Source organism: Paramisgurnus dabryanus, chromosome 13, assembly GCF_030506205.2.
Source record: "Paramisgurnus dabryanus chromosome 13, PD_genome_1.1, whole genome shotgun sequence".
In the NCBI taxonomy this organism is placed as follows: Eukaryota; Metazoa; Chordata; class Actinopteri; order Cypriniformes; family Cobitidae; genus Paramisgurnus; species Paramisgurnus dabryanus.
Genome location: NC_133349.1, coordinates 35,810,436 through 35,821,134, shown reverse-complemented (window position 1 = coordinate 35,821,134; position 10,699 = coordinate 35,810,436). Strand labels below are relative to the sequence as shown.

At 36.1% G+C, this 10,699-nt stretch overlaps 1 protein-coding gene across 5 annotated transcripts in view; it reads left to right on the top strand.

Moving 5' to 3' along the window:
* plecb (plectin b) overlaps positions 1–10,699 on the top strand; it is a 144,510-nt gene that overhangs the window by 83,838 nt on the left and 49,973 nt on the right. The gene's annotated exons all lie outside the window — the stretch shown is intronic.

Genomic DNA, 10,699 nt, shown 5'->3' with positions numbered 1-10,699 from the left:
ATAGTTGTGCTGTTATTAGGCTGCCGGGCATGCTGTGCTGGAAAGGCGTGTAACATTGTATGTAGGTAGAATTGTTGAGAGTGAATTGTGTCTAATTTCTCTAGGATTAAAAAACAGCAGGTTATGTGTTAACACGAGGTAAAGCATGCATGTGCTTCGGCATTTAATTTTTCAAAAAGGCATGCTTACTTTTTGCAGTAAGTCATAATATGTTTTATGATCACATGGTTTTTTGGAGGCATTTTTATTCAACCTTCCCTGTTTGCTACTGTTTCTTTCTGAAGTAGAAAATCTGGGCATATTTCCACTTGACTTGGAGACATTAACCTCTGTTAGTGATTGACACCCACACCCAAAACATCAAATTATGCATCCAAAATTTCACAATCACTCTTTTTCTATTCCCTTTCGCTTGTGACTAGATTGTGATTTTCTTGTGAGGTTTTATTGGTCTGGAAGGGGAAAACCAGACCGGTTATAATAAGCAGTTAACCAGCACTATGTTTCTGACTGGACAATAATGTTTGATGTCAGTTCTTCCCACCCTTTTGCCAGGCACAATGTAGTGCTATAGTAATTCGCTCTCTGAGGAGAACAACAACTATTTAATACCATTTGAGACTCATGAAACAACAAAACCTGTAGAATTGAGTATGCCATTGTTGCAGGAAGCATGTGTGTTTGGTTATTTCCTGTGGTTTGTTCTCCCTGGTCTCTGGTTTTCAGAGATCAGCTATAAACTGGGGTCTTGTGGCTGCTTTCAGTATTATGTAATGGGGCATACTGCAGATAAGGTTATTCATACCAAATTCTTCAATGTCTTACTCAACTCCATCTCTACCAGCTTGTGCAAAAGAAATCTTTGGAATGTGTGCGGCTTTTGTTTTTTGTTTTCATGTGGATTCCAGTTGTGTGTCTAAATGCAAGAATGTTAATGTTAGCTGTTAGCATTTGTAGCAATTAGCATTGTATTTTGTATATTGGAGTGGTTAAATATATTGCAGCAAAGCCTGTGGGAGTTGCTGGATCATGGGTGGTGTGAAGCTCTGACAGTAAGTATTTAGATTTGGCACAATCTAAAGGGTGTGTTTAGTAGGTGTCTCACATAGGAAAGATACACAGATGATCAGCCTTTTGTTTTAATGTGTTTGCTAGTCTGTTTATCATAACTTTGGATAAGTCACAATTCCCATGAGAATTCCAGAATTCCAGCTGAATGCTATTAGATTTGAAGTGTAAGTTTTACTATATTATGCTCAGATGTCAGCTAATATGAAAACAAGTCAAACTCAAGTCAGATGTGTTTGACATTGTACGCATCTTAAGTAATTTTCTGCTGCCCCCTACTGTATGTCCAGTGCTCATAGCCGTTCTATTTCTATCACCTTCAGATGAAGCATTTCAACAGGTGCTCAGTCATACACTGATAAATTAACTACATGAAATTTCCTTTCATCTGGGAAAAATATGAATGGTGTTTAGTGTATGGACATGGTCTTTAGTATGTTGTGTATGAGCAGAAGTTTGATCTTTAGTAGCATTGTCCACTGTAAGTAACACTGTATTGTGTCAGTGTGCTGTTTGTGATTCTTTGTCCACCTCCAGCCTACATTCCTGCATGTTTGTGATGTTATGACAGACCCTCTGATGTTCTCAATGGCATGTGATTATGATACAGTATATGAGTCATCTTAAGTTAAATTCAGAGAAGCAAAATCTATCTGGCCTTTCAGACGTCAACATGTCTCCAATTCTGTTAATGACTTTATAAAAATGAGCATATCAATTAGCAAATAGTTCCTGCAGCAACTGGATTAACAGAAGTTCCAGGAAATGTTTGTTTAATTCAAATGAAAGCATTAGAACAAATACATTAATGTGCACAGTAGTTTATAAATATGATTTTAATGTCATATCTTTAGTTGAAAACTAAAGATATGACATTTCCATGATTTATATTTAAAAACCATTTCCATGATTTATATTTAAATGTAAAGTATAGAGATAGAGAGCAGGGCCAGATAAAAATAATGCTGTTTTTCAGTGTTCTATTTAGTTTTTATTAATGTTTAAATTATATAGTTTTTTAAACAGTTAAAATTTCTGGGGACAGAAATGGTACAGATTCAGTGGAATGGCCCTTGACTCCCAATTCCCATAGACTCCCATTTTAAAAATGCCCAACTTTACAGTAGAAAATAATGTGTTTACAGCCTGGTACAAAAAAAGTGTTTTTGGTCTATATGGCTAATTTTGCCCTTCATGAAAACTGTGAGGAGGTGAATTTTTTTGTAACTCATTCGTTTAAATTATATTAAGCCTTAAACTTCAGCATAATTAAGGGCGTGGCAGCTTGAGTGACGTTGAACAGCCACTGCTGTCACTAGACTTGCGATAGACGGGCGTGGATTCACCTCAGCTTCACACATGTCCCGCCTCTTTACCCATTTTCGGTTTTCCGTGAGTGATTCGCGGTGATGCGCGGCCAAGATGACGACGGCAGGCAACGCCTACTTAAAGCTTCAAAAACGATCTTCGCAAACCAATGGGTGACGTCACGGACACTACGTCCATATTTTTTTACGGTCTATGGTATAGATCAGGGGTTTTCAAACTTTTTGTGTGTGCGGACCACTATTTGTAATAAAGAATTTTCGTGAACCACCTCATAATACTTATATAATAAAATATGTCTACACAAAGTCCTGAATTTATCTGCACCTCTAAATAGGCTTCCTAGCACTAAAACTATAACTGGTCATCACATCAGTACAACAGATTCTTAAAACATATTCTTAAAAAATATATTTTTCTTCAAAAAATATATTATTTTATATTTTATTTTGCCTTTACACGGACCACCTGCAGTGCAGTTTGGGAATGGTCGGTATAGATAACTAAACTTGTGTAAATAACCAGTTCTTGCCATAAGTATAGACATATCTTAGATGCTAGAATGGCATTAAAGAAATAGTTCATCCTAAAAGCTAAATTCTGTTATCATTTACTTACACTAATGTTGTTTAAGTTTTTTTTTTTGTTATGTTAAACACAAAGGAAGATATTAAAAAAAATGATGGTGCTACAGTTGACAGTACCCACTGACTTCCATAGTGGGCAAAACAAATACTGTGGAAGTCAACTGTGTAATATGCAATATATTATAAACCTTATCTATGATCAAAATATATATGTTTTGTATTCAACACAATAACAAAACTCATACAGTTTTAACATTTTTATTTTTGCTGAACTATCCCTTTAATAATTAAATATATAAATAATATAAAGGTGGTTGATAGAGTCTGATGTGAAAGAACTTGACTGAACAGCATAAAGCCCAGGCCTGAACACCTTTAGGGTGTTTTTATCTCAGGAATCTAAACGCTGCTTCAAAAAACATCTGTGCTTCGTCTGACAGTAAAATGTAAATGATTTATTATATGTTTCACTGAAATAATATTACAGGGACAGAGTTTATTATGTTCTGTGGTGTTCGTGACAAAAATGTCATCAAGTTCTTTTAAATCTCTTAGCATAATTAAAATTCCCCAGGCGAGCATCTTTAAAAACAAGCATGAACTTCTACTTGATTTCCCCGCCGGCATTTCTCACAAAACTGTGCGACAGTTTAGGTTCATAGTAATTTTTGTTGTCTCACAGATTGACTGTTCTTGCACTTTGACACCCACTGGGTGAATGCAAAATAATGTTTTTGTTTACTATTGTAGAAACTTTATTCACATGGGTTTTGGTCACCCGTTGATTTTGCAACTATGTAAAATGTGTTTGATAAAATGAGTAATCTGGTCATGGGATCATAACATGGCAGCCACTGTAATGGAGTCTGACCCCTATCTAAAATTAAACCACTTTAATTATACCGCTGTCTGATATCAGTTAAGTCTTCATCACATGTTTTTACAGTCTAAAGAATATTTAGTGCACATTTCATTTGCTTAAGTTTATTACGGTGATTGATTTCAGTGTAAATGCTGCTACTTAAAAAAGAAATGCGCAAGTGCCGAGTGTTGATTCCATTAAATATCAAATTTAAGTCCAGCCATACATAATGTAAACATACTGTCAACACAAGGATTAATAATCACATATGCAAATTTAAGTGCACTGCTATGTAAACTATAGTATATTTAGCATAGTCTGGCACCATGGGAGGTCTCAAAAGGCTCATGATATGGCTCAAAAGAGGCAGAAAATCTCCAGCCATGCCAAGCATCCCATTACTTCATTCCACATTTAAAGGCAATAAAAAATAAATTCATGCACTCATGTGGCTTAGAATTGTTAAACAGACTTTGCAATATATTATAAGCCTTATTCATGCCAATTATTCCATATAAACGTCAATGAAAATGGCGTCATGGTGCCAAGAGCAAGACAAGAGCTTTATGATGCAGTGTCATAGAATAACTCCACCACCAACCAATGACAAACTGATCTCTATCAGGTCCTCTCAAGCCAAAGCAGGCCACAACGGTTTCATCATTTTCTAAGTGTGCCTAAATGAGCAGCTTACCCTGCTTGATATATTTATATCTGTACAAGGTTTTATATCCCCTCTCATACGCCCCTCACCCCAACTCTCCATTGCCCCCCTCTGCCTCCACCCACCAAAGAGCAAAGCCACCAGGGGAAGCAGAGCTGACATATCCCAACAGCAGGCATGGGTTGTCAAAACTAAGAAGGGCACAGTGCTGACCAAACAAACGGAGGCTCATTCTTGATCTTTATTCTTGCTCTTGTTAGTCATCTCTTCTGTTTCAGACTTCCAAACTTCATGAAGATCATACCTGGTAGGTCAGCCAAGCTACATTTTGACTTTATCTAAGTGTTTGTTTGTTATGTGAAATGTTGTTGTGGTCGAAGTAGGAGGGGAAATGCTTCGTGTTGACATAACACAGATGCTTCAACTTTCAAAAATCAAGCTTAGAATTCTGTGCCATATTTAAACCCGTTCACACTTGAATTACATTTGATACGTTTTGGTTATAGTAGTAGATTATTACTTTATTTGCTGTCTGGCATCTCGCTGGATCTCAACCCATAGTTTTGTGTAGCTGATATTTGTTCAGGGGGTCTGGTTATATTGTAGGCGGGAAGGAAAAGAGGGTAAGAGTTTCCAAAAGACATTCTTTATCCCGTATCTGAGCTATTTGTGAGAGCTGTAAAAAATGCAACCACCTGTTTGGGGTTTGAAGAAGACCTCTCCTGCGCTGTAATAATAGAAAGCATCTGCCAGTTAAATGGTTGCAGGTACATAGCAAGAAATGGGCTGTAACTCGCAGTGGGTTTGGTTTCAAAACAGCTTTCTGTCAATGAAAAAACTCATGCACAATTCATATCAAATGCCAAATGTGGGTTCAATACAAGTCACAGTCTAATGACAATATGCAGTAAATTATCATTAAATTAAAATATTTAAACTCAAACAGAGGTGTTTACAGGAATAGTCTTACTTTTAGTAGTGTACACTTTTTAGCTGTCAACAAATGTTTTGCGTTTTAGCAAAATAAGGTACGAGTCAATATTACAACTATATCTGTTTAAAGTGTGTTTTACAGTAGATATCACAATATAATCAAGTGACTTGAGAGAAAGGGATGGAAAATAAAATATATCGTTGACATTACCCAAAAGGGAGAGCATTTTTTCTTTGGAATAATGCAGTGAATCATTTATACCATGAGAACATTAAGAAACTGGAAAATTCAGTTCAGCACATTGTACACACAGCGTCTTTAAATTTTCCACAAAGTGAGATTTGGGGTAAAGTGCTATTTATGCCCACATGTCAGTTAGTTGTTCTTGTGAAACTAGGTGTGTCTTTTCATTTATAATGAAAGATAACGTAACATGCATTTGATTAGGTTCTCAGGTAAAACCAGTATAAAAGTAAAAGTTGAAACTACTTAAAAAAAATTTAAGTTTACTTACTTTAAGTGAAAATTTTATTTCTGTTTTAGGTGTTGCAGTATATTTTTTATTAATCCAACTTTTACTTTTTACAGTTCATGAATTCATTATTATTATATCCTGTATAGAAACTTTGGTATCACTTTACAATATGATTTTACAATGAGCATACAGCATCTATCAATCATTTTAATTTTAGGTAATACACTTATACTTAGTTCAATGTACATAACTTTATATTTTAGTGTATTTTAAGAACTAGGTAAAGAGGTATTGTTCATTGTTACATTATCATAACCGGAGTAGTTAAGTTAACTAATGCTAATAAAGGGAACCTTTTTGGACATTTTTAGGTTGAAACAGAAATGGTGAAGTATAAAGGAAATCTAAGTGAGGTTTAATATACTGCAGACGCAGGGCTGTGACAATGTATTTTAAAAATATTCTATCAAGATAAAGCAGTATAAGATACTTCCTTAAGAAAGTTATGAATTAATTTCCTTTCCCAATGTCTAGTTGACAGATGATGCCTTCTGCATCTTTATTTGTTTTTTTAATGTCTTATCACTAACTCACTGGGACAAACCCTATTTCCACATGTCTCTAAATTCCCTCCCACCTGCTCTTGTCTGACTCATCCCGGCTTAATTCAGCCCTAATGCCACTGAGCCCATCAGATTCGGCTCTCCCCACCCTGGTGGTTTTGGGGCACATTGCTATCCTAATTGCAGACTGGCATTTGAGGCAACAAGTGGTGAAATTAAAAGATTTACTGTCAGAGGCATTTCAAAAGGTCTCGGCTTGAAGTTTCCTCCACAAGTCAGAGATGGCCCTAAGATTTTTGGGGGGTGGGTGGGTTTGGCTTATAATCCTCAGAGAGGATGTGAAGCCAAATCTAGGCCAGTTTTACTATATACATTTTTATATATTAAATATATTATTATTATATATTTATTAGCCTCTGTTTCCAACTCTTTCTCCACCTGTTTGCTATTTCTGTCCTCCAGCATTTAAAAGATCTGATTTGTGTTTGTGAGGCTGAGCAGTGAGCTATGAACAGAAATTTCATTTGTGTGGGTTAAATTTGGGTATTATGAATGACACTGCCAAATTTTAAAATAGCCCAAATGAAAATTTTCATATTCTTGTATATAGACATATATAGACATTGTATAAAAAAATATGTTGTTTTTTGTGGGCAACTAAAATCCCCATAGCTTTAGTTTGCAAAGTGTGAGCAAGCAATTTGAAATATAAATGGAATAGCAACAGGATAGCTAAAGCCCCCCTTTGAAAGGGTCGTGAACCGCCCCTGACTTAAATCATCCTCTCTTCTGGTCCGGAGAAGCTTCTACTGGATCATTTTAACCTTTAATGTCATAGATTATGTCTGATAATGAGCAAGGGGGAGTGGTTATCAGATTCATTGTTGGACAGGTTGTTCAAAGTAGTTTATGATATGAAAATGCATTCATTACTTTATTATTTCTGACTCAGAATAACATTTGATCTTGTCATCATGAGAATATCCTGTGTAGATTGGATTTATGCATTTGTTGTCAAGTAGCAAAAATCTGATCATATGGACAGTCATTCTGTTTTCACTTGGGTTTGAACAAGAATAACAATTTACCAAATACACTGTTTATATTTCACAACACTTCTGTCTACAAAAATTCTTCTTTTGGGAATTTCAAGATCAAGTCTTTATGCAACAGTGATTGCTTATAATGAAATATCTTTCACTATGATAATAATCCAGTACATTTTCTCTGTAGTTACTGTAGGTCATGAATCTCATGATATCATGCATGTGTGTGGCAATCAGATGTATGTGATGTTGTTGCTCAATGTGTTGGTCTGCATTCTCTCATAAAGGGACACTTAACTTTTTTTTAAATATGCTTATTTTCCAGCTCCCCTAGAGTTTCCTATTTAAAACTCGACTCTTTTGTAGTCACATCGGGTACTAAGACCGACGGAAAATTAAAAGTTGTGATTTTCTAGGCCGATATGGTTAGGAACTATACTCTCATTCTGGCGTAATAATCAAGGACTTTGCTGTGATGACTGCAGGAGGCGCAATGATATTACGCAGCAGCCGAAAATAGTCCCCTTAGTAACTTTCATTGGCAGGGGACTATTTTCGGCTAGTGCGTAATTAAATTATTGCGCCTGCTGCAGCCATGTTACAGCGGCAAAGTCCTTGATTTTGCTGAATGGATTCCATAACGGTAAGAATCAAATGTTTAACTCTAGCGGAGATGGAAAATTACGTATTTCATATTTTCTAAAAAGGTGGAGTGCCCTTTAATGTCCCTGGCATGTGAAATTTAATTCACGCCTACATACAGTACAGCACTTGCCTGTGATCAGGGCTATGCCTAAAATCTTTTACCTTATAAAATGTGAGTAAAATATTGAAGAAATCTCAGATAATCACATTCTAGAGATATATTTAGACATAGTTAATAGTAAAAAAGCAAGAATCTATTGTATAACATTTCTTCAAGCTAATGAAAATATAAAAACTTTTTGGATTAAGTTACACTAAATGTTACACCACAGTCCCTTTTGAGAAGTCGCGCCACTAGGCGGCCATGTTTGCAATGGCAGTTGCAGTATTTCAGTCATGCATAACTAAAGTCCTGTCTTGAATGGTGAAAGACAGATATCTCTGAAATCATGAGCTAAAATCATCATGTGCACATCAATTATACAATAAATGTGGTCTCTTTAGCTCAAATTGTCCTAAAACACCTTTTTCTTAAGGTGGTTTCAGCTACTGCATATTGCCGCTGATTGTCAGTTGCCTCATGTGATTCCTCCCCTAGTGCATTGTAAATCTTGCATTGATTGATGATTGGTTCTTTTAACTGGAAGGCGGGACTTCCATTGCCAGAGGCCCTGCATTGAACTATGCATTGTCTCTTATTCATAGTAATAGGAGTGCTCTTGTTATATGAAATATCTTTGGCTATACTTAAGAGCTGTACACTTCTTTTAAGACTTATTTACATACAGTACGTGGCAAAACGGGGGTCATTTTTAAGGGGTTTTCGACCAGAGATCCCTCTCTTCCAGACGAGTGCCGTGTTTCAGTCTCATCTCACAGTGGCTGTAAACAAGGAGCTGTTTTCTGGAATGATCTGTTGTGATCTTGTGACATCGACCTCTGTGAGCGGTTGGCAGATGGTCTTTTTCACTGACACCTCACTGGACCGTGATGGCTTGTCGCCTTCTCCTTCAAGCACTTGTTTGTTTGATTATAAAGCTCATATACAGATACAACCGATCATATTACCCAGTGTTTCTTTACTGCCATTTTGTAAATAGAAAGGAGGGAACATATTTGACCTTAATAATTATGGGTTTTCTACTGTATGGGGAGGGTGAATAACAGCTACACGATTCACAGATGTTTTGTTTTAATGCACACTATGAGAGGTCAGAACCAAACACTACCCTATTATATAATTGTGGGTTTAAATGACTGCACCTTAAATCCTTTGATCTTATATGTCAAAATCATTTAAAGAGGTAAGAGATGGGGGAGGGCTTTAAATGACTACGGCAGTGTGCTGTATTTAACAACTTTGAATTGCAAATGAAATCAAACTTTGAATAACAAACGAAAGTCCACTCTCAGTTTTTCCGCTTGCACATTGAGAAAAAAATAAGAGTTCTTTACATTTCCTGATCATATTTCCAATCCCACCATATTGTTTGGTACCTCGTGTTATTTTCCAATGTAAACAGTTTCTTCTGAATGTATATTTTCACTCATCACCCTGTACAGCTTTAGGCTTGTGATGTAAACAAATATGCTGGAGGGCTCTCTGCAGGGCTGAAAATGAGATGTGTGATGTTTGATACTGTTGGATGAAGAGCAACTCATACTGTGAAGAGCTTATAAAGGACACTTGATTTATGATCTCAAAACAGCTTAGATAACTAACTTGCAAGACTAGTCCAAGCAGTTTTACCACAGGTCCAAAGCGATGCATTTGCTCTCTCTGTAACTACAGTATGATAAAGTCACTGTTAACTATTGGGCTTGTTGCTTATTGCCTCAGTCAGCAACACTTTGTTATACAATTTAATATATTGTAAAGTCCAGCCTGTCCAGCATTTTGGGTTGAAAGAACCCAGCAAAAGTTAAATTACAATTTAACAAGCTGGGCTCGTCCCTTTTTGAGCTAACGCTAGTATAACCCAGCATTGTTAGAGTGTAAACTCATTGAAATTTGTACTTTTTTTAATTGTATAAAATGAATCGTACAAAAACTTAAGATTTTTAGATAAAAACACAATAGTGAAACACCACCCCAACCTCACATGGGCGAAGGCAAATCATACAAAGTGTACGAATGTGGTCGCACAAATTAATACAGTACAATTTAGCCCCTTCGTGAAATACATAAAATTTCCATGAGATTGTGTTCACCATTTCATGCCATTACTATATATATATATGTTATCAAGGACAGCTACAGTTTAAAGTGTAACAAAGAGCTATTCAAACTTTAAAATTTGAATTGTAGAAAACTGAATAGCTCTGTTTGTGATATTGTTCAGTAAAGCGCTGTGGTATTTTGCTTTTGTTATTTAAATGGTCATTCATCAATGGCAGATTAATGATTCGGGCTGGTTTGCTATTGGATAAAGGTGACTTCCTTGTAGCTTCTTTATAAGACGTGGCTAAGGTCACGGTGAGGGTTAGAAGTCATTTACTTGCTCCTTAAAATGACATCAGGAGCCCCCA